The 10,849-nt window shown below is 32.3% G+C and overlaps 1 non-coding gene across 1 annotated transcript; it reads left to right on the top strand.

Moving 5' to 3' along the window:
* Positions 1 to 6,231: 6,231 nt before the first annotated feature.
* Positions 6,232 to 6,338, top strand: LOC139846184 (small nucleolar RNA R71). The gene has a single exon (XR_011758920.1). It is a non-coding gene; the product is annotated as a small nucleolar RNA R71 (small nucleolar RNA).
* The last annotated feature ends 4,511 nt before the right edge of the window (positions 6,339 to 10,849 follow it).

The raw sequence follows: 10,849 nt of genomic DNA, 5'->3' as shown, positions 1-10,849 counted from the left end.
GAAATGACTACCTTTACAAAAACAACTTGTAACTTATTTTTCCGACTATAAACCTATACTTTTTCTGTTTAGATTCATAAAATAGAGTTCAATATGAAACCATAGCAATTTGATTCACTCAAAACGGATTTAAAATGAAGAAGTTATGGGTAAAACAAGATTGGATAATTTTTCTCATTTTAGCTACGTGAAAATTGGTAACAAATCTATTCCAACCATAACTTAATCAACTTGTATTGTATATTATGTAATCTTGAGATACCATAGACACGTATACAATGTTTCGACCTATCATGTCGACACATTGATGATGTAGCGTGAGGGTACGAAATAGTATTATTTTTACTAGGAAATACTACAAAATATGACACAAGTTTTATTAATTTACGGATGGGATATACCTAAACCTTGCTACAACACTATAGGCAGTGTACCTAATCTTAGAGTAGTGTAGTTTTTAGTAAGTCCGGTTCGTTCCACAGGGAGCTAGTGATTACGTACTATATTTTTATAAAACTATATTTATATAAATATATATATATATATATAAGTAGTAATATTATTATAAAAGGGGGGTTTTTACCGTTTAATGACCGGTTTGTCGATTTTATATTTTTAAGCGTAAAGATAAATGACAATAATTAAAGTGCGTAAAATAAATAAATGACGATAAATAAAATAACAATAAATAAAATTGCGATAGAATATGAAATAAAAGGATTATGCTTATTTAAACTTCCGTAATCATGATGTTTGACGTTTTGATTTTAATTAATTGTTACTCGGGTTAATTGTCCTTTGTCATGGTTTATTTGATACCTATCTGGTTTTTATCCATAATAGTCCATCGGTCATAAATATAAAATGCGAGTGTCCTCGTCAAATTACCCTTATACCCGAAGTCAAATATTCCAACTAATTAAGGATTTAAACTGTGACGCAGTTATCACTTCTGTCAACAATTACACCAGTTATCACTGTATGTAATCTACCCCTGTTTTGATTAGATATGAATATTAATTTACCCACTTGATCAGTTTGAATAATCAATTACCCAACCCGAATAATTAATTAAATGATTATAATAGATTCCATATGAACGTCACTAAATAGGACAACCATAATCATTATTAATTATTAGGATAATTAATTTGAAGATAGGTTCGACAGACTCCAATGAGTTGTCACTCAATTAGACAATACCCCCCATCTATTAATAGTCAATAGTCCAATTTCCACAAGTGTCGGTCTTTTGCCCAAACCTTAATTATGGTACAAAGCCCAATTACCCAATTTTAGTAATTAGCCCAACATCATGATTACTTCGTTTTAAATAAGCATAATAATAACTTAGCTACGAGACATTAATATAAAAAGGTTGAACATAACTTACAATGATTAAAAATAGCGTAGCGTTACACGGACAGAATTTCGACTTACACACTCAAACGATCTCTATCATAAATCTTATTATTATCATAATTTAAAATTAAAATTAAGATTATTGTTATATCTTATTACATTAACATTATGATAGAGATTTTTAGATATTGATATTGATAATAGATTTTTAGGATAGAAAAAGGGATGCTTTTAAAATGATCGATAATCATCGCCTTTTATAGGCAAAATATGAAATTGAATTTTTATTTACGACCCCTGAACTATGCTAAATTAACAACTTTTTATTATTTAATATTATTCTTATTATGAATTATTTAAATATTATATTTTATTCTTGTGCATAGTTGACTCGTAATTTTTACACCGTTGCGTCGAGCGTTGAGAGTTGACTCATGTCCTGGTTCCGAATTTTCGAACGTCCTTGCGTACTATTTTATATCGTGTACTTTGCATTTTGTAACTTGTACTCTTGTCATTTTTAGACGTTCTTCATCAATAATTTGAACCTTTTTAATTGTATCTTGTACTTTTGAGCTTTTTGGACCTTTTTGTCTTCAATTTGTCGAATCTGCCTTTTGTCTTCGCACTTATTTAATATAAACGAATATCACTTGAAAATGGAACAATTGCAACTAAAATCTTGTCTTTCTTGGGGGATAATGCTATGAAATATATGTTCCTTTTTAGCCTTATCAATATCCCCACACTTGAGCGTTGCTTGTCCTCAAGCAATATAGTCTTGAAATACTAGAATCACTTCTTTATTCTTCACACTTTGTACATCAGTGATTTTGATATGGCGGTATAAACAATGGTAGTAACGATATGGTTTACAGTCCCACATGACTATAAAAATTTAGATCCATTAAGGAAATTGGATCTTTATGAAAACATTTGATCTTTTGAAAATTCATTCTAGCTTTTACCCTAGATAAGTTTTCTGATTTGATCCATCATCGGTGTTGCAAAATATATTTGTGGATCAATATTTTGGCTAAAACTTTTAGGTTCGTGTAATCCACTGCTATCCCGGTATCGGAAAGCACACATCCAGTTTACTTGTTCCGTATATTACCTTTCGGTAAACTACCGTCCGGTTGTAAAGGAAAGCGATGAACAAGAAACTGTTAAGGCAATGTCCCGTGACATGCAGATGATTATGGTCTTATTAACGTGTCGGATGCTAGAACTATCCTTGGTAGGAGCGATAGTAAAGATCATCCTATAATTTTTCGGTCTGGCACAAGGTCCTGTCTCCGACCATGCTATGCAACCACCGTTCTTACGGTTGACACCCGATTTGGTTCAGGTGACCTAATGAATTCCAGGTGAATTTCTTAGGATTTTACGTTCAATGGTAATGAACGCATTGAAAATGGTTTTTCAGAAAATAAATCGGTTTGTATTTTTGATCAAAATATTTTCTCGTTCATGCTCGAGTTTAGATATCATCGAATTCCATGAGTTTGAATTCTCAATCTTTAAGGTCAATCTCTAGGATTGAGTATTATCAGTCTTAAAAGCTGATTTTTAATCTTTAAGGAGATTATCCTTTTCTGGGGATCTGATTCATTAGTCTTATCAAGCTAATTTGCACGGTGCCTCCCCATTGTACGAGATAAATCCTTCTCATGGTTAAGATAAATCTGACCACTTGGCGACCCTGTTTGATGCTGAGGTCCGTGGATTTCCTGCTGATTTTAGTGATGACTATTCTAGATTTTTCGTCAACCTACAGCTGGTCTGGACGACAACTTCATGACCTAAATCAAGAAGCGCGTGTCTTTTTCGGAAGACTTTACTTCCTTTTAATGATGGAATTGATTCATCGTGTAGATCCATCTTTCTTTCAAATGTATTACAGTAAACCGGGTAAAACTGATTAGTATCGTCCAAAGCAAAAGTACCTGCAATAATCTTGTACAAAAATATGTGATATATGTTTTAAATTGAATAACTTGGTACATTCTTCCCACACTTAGTTTCTTTCTTTGCCTTTTTATTTTCTTCTATTTCATTTTAAATGAATTCAAGCATTTTAGGGTGTTTCTCAATTTATGTCCTTTTCGAGGTAACGATAATTTCGGTATTATCACCTAGTTTTCATCGTTCATAAATATGTATAAACATGATTTTGAGTTCATTTAATTGAAAATTTTTCAAATTTTCAAAAAAATTGGCAAATAAACTAAGTGTAAACCCGGGAGAATTTATAACCCTTCCCCACACTTGAGATCATGCAATGCCCTCATTTGCATGAAATCAGACTATAATTATAAATTCATGAGGGTGATTAGTGTAGAAAAGTGATTAAAAATACCCAGTTTGTAAGCATATTATTTTACATCACATTTGATATTTTGCGCCTTGTCATCAAAATTAGTAGCTTTTTGTTGAACTTAATGACAGTCTTTAAAAGTGCGCTGTTTTACCCTATTGTGTACATAACATAAAATACAAACATATATACATATTTTTGAAGTTTGGTATATAACCCCTACGTTCAAAAATTAATATAATATATATATTTTTTTTTTTGCATACTTTAGATCAATAAAATTAAATGATAACAAAATTTGTCGCCCCGCCCTCGGGTAAAGCAATTTCGGCTCAACGACCTAGTCTTTAACTCACGACGAATTTTAGAAATCATTTTTTAAACTTAATGAATTAAAGTAAATTTTGTTTTTAAAAACTTAAATTAAAATGCATATTAATTTCATAAAAAAAACCTACAAAACAAAAATTCAGAATGGAGGGAGAAAACTAGTTCTTTAGTGTCTGCTAGCGGAAAAGACCAATCGGATTCCATTCTCGGAACTACACGAGAACAGAACAACTAACTCTAGATAGCATTTTCTTTTTAGAACATTTGAATCTCCCCACACTTAGGTAGCTGTGGTGTCGAAATTGTGATTAACTTTATCGTCAATTTCTCTTGGTCCATAATCAACTTGCGTATCTGTGACTTTTTCTTTAAGCCATTGGTCGGATTCCTGTGTAATATCCACAATTTCAACTAGCTTCGCCTTTTCTTTAGGCGATAGATTGGATACTAATCGGTTACATAACTTAAAGTTCCCCTTGGTTCTAGCATCGCGAATCCGTTTAATAAGTTTCTTCATTGAACTATTAATAACGGGATCATTTAATTTCGTATCAACAACGGGGTTCTTTGTTATCATGTCATCATTAGGTGTTACTTCATTTTCCCCACACTTAGGCGTTTCATTATTGCTAAGTATTACCGTTGGAGTTGGTAAAAGCACATGGTTCTTACCAATTGTTTTTACTGGTTCAACGGTTTTGGCTGGTGGAGATTTAGACTTTCGAATCATAAAGGTGATCGATTTGTCACCACTTTTAAGTGTCATTCTTCCATTTCCTACATCAAATAATGCCTTGGTGGACGCAAAGAATGGCCGACCTAAAATTAGAGGAATGTTTGGGTCCTCTTCTATGTCAATGACAATAAATTCGACTAGAAAGGTTAAATTGCCTACTTGAATGGGTAGGTTGTCAGCAATTCCAACTGGGTGCTTAATGGTTTGATCAAAGAGTCGAACACTCATATCCGTTGGACTTAACTTACCTACACCTAATCTCTTATATAAGGAAAGAGGCATAACACTTACACTTGCACCTAAATCTGCTAGTGCATCATACATGACACAATCGCTAAGTAGACAAGGAACAATAAATTCACCCGGATCACCTACCCTAGGTGGAGGTTTTGGTGGAACTGTCTTCACCGGGTTTATATTTACGGCTTTTGTTTCTTGCACTTTCTTATTCTTTTTCTTCTTCTTCTTTCCAGAGGTATCACAATCTTTATTACCTATCACTTGCTCATACTCAACTCCTTTTCTTGGAAACGGGATGGGTGGTTTGTATAGTGCCACCACTGGCTTTACATACTCGGGTGGTGGTGGTGTAACTTCTTCATTGTTACTCTCATCTAAAACCTTCCCATCTTCTGGTGCTGGTTTTTCAGAATTCGTTGAAACCATATTAACATTCTCATTCCGAGGATTTACTTCAGTATTACTCGGTAGCTTTCCTTGTTCCCTCTCACTCATCATGCTAGCAAGAGTACCTACGTGTTTTTCTAGATTCAAAATGGAAGCTTGTTGAGTTCTTAATGACTGATCAAACCTCTCGTTCGTTTGGGTTTGAGACGTAATAAATTGTGTTTGAGATTCCATTAGCTTTGCCATCATTTCTTCTAGATTTGGCTTTTTCTCTTCGGTTTGTTGTGGTGGTTTATACAAGCTAGGTCTTTGTTGATTGAAAGTGTTGTTTTGAGTCGGTTGGTTATTCGGACCTTGTTGGTTGTATGAATTATTGTTTGGTCCATTTGGATTGTAAAGAATGTTTTGATTTCGATTAAAGTTTAGCTTTGGCGGTTGATAATTATTCTGATAATTATTTTCCGGCCTTTGGTTCATGTAGGAAACATTCTCTCGTTGTTCCATCGTTAGTTCAATGTGACAATCTTTCAATAAGTGTGGTCCACCGCATTGCTCACAACTGATTCGTATTGCGTGAATATCTTTATTCATCTTTTCCATTCGTCTTTCGAAAGCATCTATTTTTGTGGAAACAGAATCAAAGTCATGGCTAGAATCGGCTCTAGCCACTTTAGATGAATGAAAAATATCTTTTTCTTGGTGCCACTCATGCGAGTGGGAGGCTGTGTTATCAATAATTTTGTAAGCTTCAGTTGCGGTTTTCTTCATAATGGAACCACCAGCTGTTATGTCGATGTCTTTTCGTGTAGCAACGTTGACACCTTGGTAGAATATTTGTACTATTTGGTAAGTGTCTAAACCGTGTTGAGGACATCCTCTCAACATCCTTCCGAATCTTGTCCACGCCTCATATAATGTTTCATTTGGCTTTTGTGTGAACGTAACAATTTCTCCTTGAAGTCTCACGGCTTTAGATGCCGGAAAGAATCTTTGAAGAAATTTTTCAACTAAAACATCCCATGTATCAATCGCCCCTTCAGGTAACAATTCTAACCAATCTTTGGCTTCTCCCTTTAAAGTCCAGGGAAATAACATGAGATAGATCTGCTCATCTTCCATTTCTCGGATTTTGAATAGTGTACAAATTCTTTTAAACGTACGAAGGTGTTCGTTAGGATCTTCATTCGGTGCACCACTGAATTGGCATTGGTTAGTTACCATGTGTAGAATTTGTCCTTTGATTTCATAATCTGGCGCATTAACTTCTGGCTTAATAATGGCGTGACCTTGGCCCGTGCGTGTGGCTCTCATTCGATCTTCCATACTTAGAGGTTCCGTTACTTCCATAATTGAATTTGTTGAATACGAATCACTAGAGGATTCTGATTTAATGGTTTGTGGCTCAGGAGGAATAATTAGTGGTTCAAGATCTTGGAATTGTCCTTGAATATGCTCCGGGTTCTTAATTGTGAAGTCGGGTTCAAAAGATGGATTATCGGAAATTTGAGTTGGAGTTCTTGTTCGACTAGATGACGATTCTAAAGAAAAATCAACGGCGACAATATTTGCTAGATGTCTTGATCGAGTTACAGGTGGTGAACGTATGACCGGCGGCGAACGTCTTGCTCGGTGCATTCACTGAATATCCTATTAGTTTTTAAAAAGGAAAGAAAAATTATAATAAGTTATCCAATTAATAGACTTTTCTGATTTTGCCCACGTTTCGAATAGCCAAAAGATGCAGCAGAGGGGCAGGATTCGTTTGGTCTCAATATAATTGAGTACTGTTTGGCTCCAATAACCCGGTCCACGTACAAATCCAACTATTACTACGAACCAGAAAATTTTGATGTCTATCAATTTAACCACTTAAAATAAATTTTCGTAATTTTAAGAAATTTAGAGAAGAAGTAGAAAAAATTCTAAGTCCTAAAAACTAGAATGGCGAGAAATAAGAGAGAAAAAGATTGCGCGTCGAAAAGTGTCGAAAAATAAAAAGGTCGAAAAATAAAAAGGTCGAAAAATAGGCGTCGAAAAATAAAAATAAGAAAGTAGTGCGAAATACGGCGTCGTAAAATTCTAAAGCACCTAAAACTTAGTCTAAGGAATAAGCACTTAAGGGATTTTACGGCAAAGCCTAAAAATTCTAGAAGTAAAAATAACTATGGCAAAACTAAACTTAATACTAAAAGTTGCGACTATAGTCTAAAAATCTAAAGGTAATAAAACTAAAAAAAACATTTTTTTTATAGACAAAATCTTAAAAAAATATATTTTTTTTTAATAATTTTTTTTTTTTACGTTTTTTTTTTATTTTTAAAACGATTTTTTTTTTTTACAAATTAATAATTTTTTTATAATTATTATTTTTTTTCAAAACTTTTTTTTTTAATTCATTTACTATTCATGAATAGTAAATGAAAAGAAATTAATTAATTTACTATTCACATGAAAGCGATATGATAGAAATTATTAATTACAAGTTACATAATATACCCCTGAAGTATTTAATAAATACGACTTTTTAAAATTTTACGTATCAAATTTTGATTCTAAAATATTATTATATTATTATATTCTATTTCACTATTATTATATTATTATATTCTATTTCAATATTATTATATTATTATATTTTATTTCAATATTATTATAATTAAAAATATAGCGTTTTAGCGCTCCCCGGCAGCGGCGCCAAAAACTTGATGATGTAGCGTGAGGGTACGAAATAGTATTATTTTTACTAGGAAATACTACAAAATATGACACAAGTTTTATTAATTTACGGATGGGATATACCTAAACCTTGCTACAACACTATAGGCAGTGTACCTAATCGTAGAGTAGTGTAGTTTTTAGTAAGTCCGGTTCGTTCCACAGGGAGCTAGTGATTACGTACTATATTTTTATAAAACTATATTTATATAAATATATATATATATATATATATATATATAAGTAGTAATATTATTATAAAAGGGGGGTTTTTACCGTTTAATGACCGGTTTGTCGATTTTATATTTTTAAGCGTAAAGATAAATGACAATAATTAAAGTGCGTAAAATAAATAAATGACGATAAATAAAATAACAATAAATAAAATTGCGATAGAATATGAAATAAAAGGATTATGCTTATTTAAACTTCCGTAATCATGATGTTTGACGTTTTGATTTTAATTAATTGTTACTCGGGTTAATTGTCCTTTGTCATGGTTTATTTGATACCTATCTGGTTTTTATCCATAATAGTCCATCGGTCATAAATATAAAATGCGAGTGTCCTCGTCAAATTACCCTTATACCCGAAGTCAAATATTCCAACTAATTAAGGATTTAAACTGTGACGCAGTTATCACTTCTGTCAACAATTACACCAGTTATCACTGTATGTAATCTACCCCTGTTTTGATTAGATATGAATATTAATTTACCCACTTGATCAGTTTGAATAATCAATTACCCAACCCGAATAATTAATTAAATGATTATAATAGATTCCATATGAACGTCACTAAATAGGACAACCATAATCATTATTAATTATTAGGATAATTAATTTGAAGATAGGTTCGACAGACTCCAATGAGTTGTCACTCAATTAGACAATACCCCCCATCTATTAATAGTCAATAGTCCAATTTCCACAAGTGTCGGTCTTTTGCCCAAACCTTAATTATGGTACAAAGCCCAATTACCCAATTTTAGTAATTAGCCCAACATCATGATTACTTCGTTTTAAATAAGCATAATAATAACTTAGCTACGAGACATTAATATAAAAAGGTTGAACATAACTTACAATGATTAAAAATAGCGTAGCGTTACACGGACAGAATTTCGACTTACACACTCAAACGATCTCTATCATAAATCTTATTATTATCATAATTTAAAATTAAAATTAAGATTATTGTTATATCTTATTACCTTAACATTATGATAGAGATTTTTAGATATTGATATTGATAATAGATTTTTAGGATAGAAAAAGGGATGCTTTTAAAATGATCGATAATCATCGCCTTTTATAGGCAAAATATGAAATTGAATTTTCATTTACGACCCCTGAACTATGCTAAATTAACAACTTTTTATTATTTAATATTATTCTTATTATGAATTATTTAAATATTATATTTTATTCTTGTGCATAGTTGACTCGTAATTTTTACACCGTTGCGTCGAGCGTTGAGAGTTGACTCATGTCCTGGTTCCGGATTTTCGAACGTCCTTGCGTACTATTTTATATCATGTACTTTGCGTTTTGTAACTTGTACTCTTGTCATTTTTAGACGTTCTTCATCAATAATTTGAACCTTTTTAATTGTATCTTGTACTTTTGAGCTTTTTGGACCTTTTTGTCTTCAATTTGTTGAATCTGCCTTTTGTCTTCGCACTTATTTAATATAAACGAATATCACTTGAAAATGGAACAATTGCAACTAAAATCTTGTCTTTCTTGGGGGATAATGCTATGAAATATATGTTCCTTTTTAGCCTTATCACACATCTATATATATTTCGGAACAACCATAGACACTCTATATGTGAATGTTGGAGTTAGCTATACAGGGTTGAGGTTGATTCCAAAATATATATAGTTTGAGTTGTGATCAATACTGAGATACGTATACACTGGGTCGTGGATTGATTCAAGATAATATTTATCGATTTATTTCTGTACATCTAACTGTGGACAACTAGTTGTAGGTTACTAACGAGGACAGCTGACTTAATAAACTTAAAACATCAAAATATATTAAAAGTGTTGTAAATATATTTTGAACATACTTTGATATATATGTATATATTGTTATAGGTTCGTGAATCAACCAGTGGCCAAGTCTTACTTCCCGACAAAGTAAAAATCTGTGAAAGTGAGTTATAGTCCCACTTTTAAAATCTAATATTTTTGGGATGAGAATACATGCAGGTTTTATAAATGATTTACAAAATAGACACAAGTACGTGAAACTACATTCTATGGTTGAATTATTGAAATCGAATATGCCCCTTTCTATTAAGTCTGGTAATCTAAGAATTAGGGAACAGACACCCTAATTGACGCGAATCCTAAAGATAGATCTATTGGGTCTAACAAACCCCATCCAAAGTACCGGATGCTTTAGTACTTCAAAATTTATATCATATCCGAAGGGTGTCCCGGAATGATGGGGATATTCTTATATATGCATCTTGTTAATGTCGGTTACCAGGTGTTCACCATATGAATGATTTTTATCTCTATGTATGGGATGTGTATTGAAATATGAAATCTTGTGGTCTATTATTATGATTTGATATATATAGGTTAAACCTATAACTCACCAACATTTTTGTTGACGTTTTAAGCATGTTTATTCTCAGGTGATTATTAAGAGCTTCCGCTGTTGCATACTTAAATAAGGACGAGATTTGGAGTCCATGCTTGTATGATATTGTGTAAAAACTGCATTCAAGAAACTTATTTTG

The sequence above is a fragment of the Rutidosis leptorrhynchoides genome, chromosome 4 (assembly GCF_046630445.1).
Source record: "Rutidosis leptorrhynchoides isolate AG116_Rl617_1_P2 chromosome 4, CSIRO_AGI_Rlap_v1, whole genome shotgun sequence".
Classification (NCBI taxonomy): Eukaryota; Viridiplantae; Streptophyta; class Magnoliopsida; order Asterales; family Asteraceae; genus Rutidosis; species Rutidosis leptorrhynchoides.
This window is presented reverse-complemented; position numbering and strand designations above follow the sequence as displayed.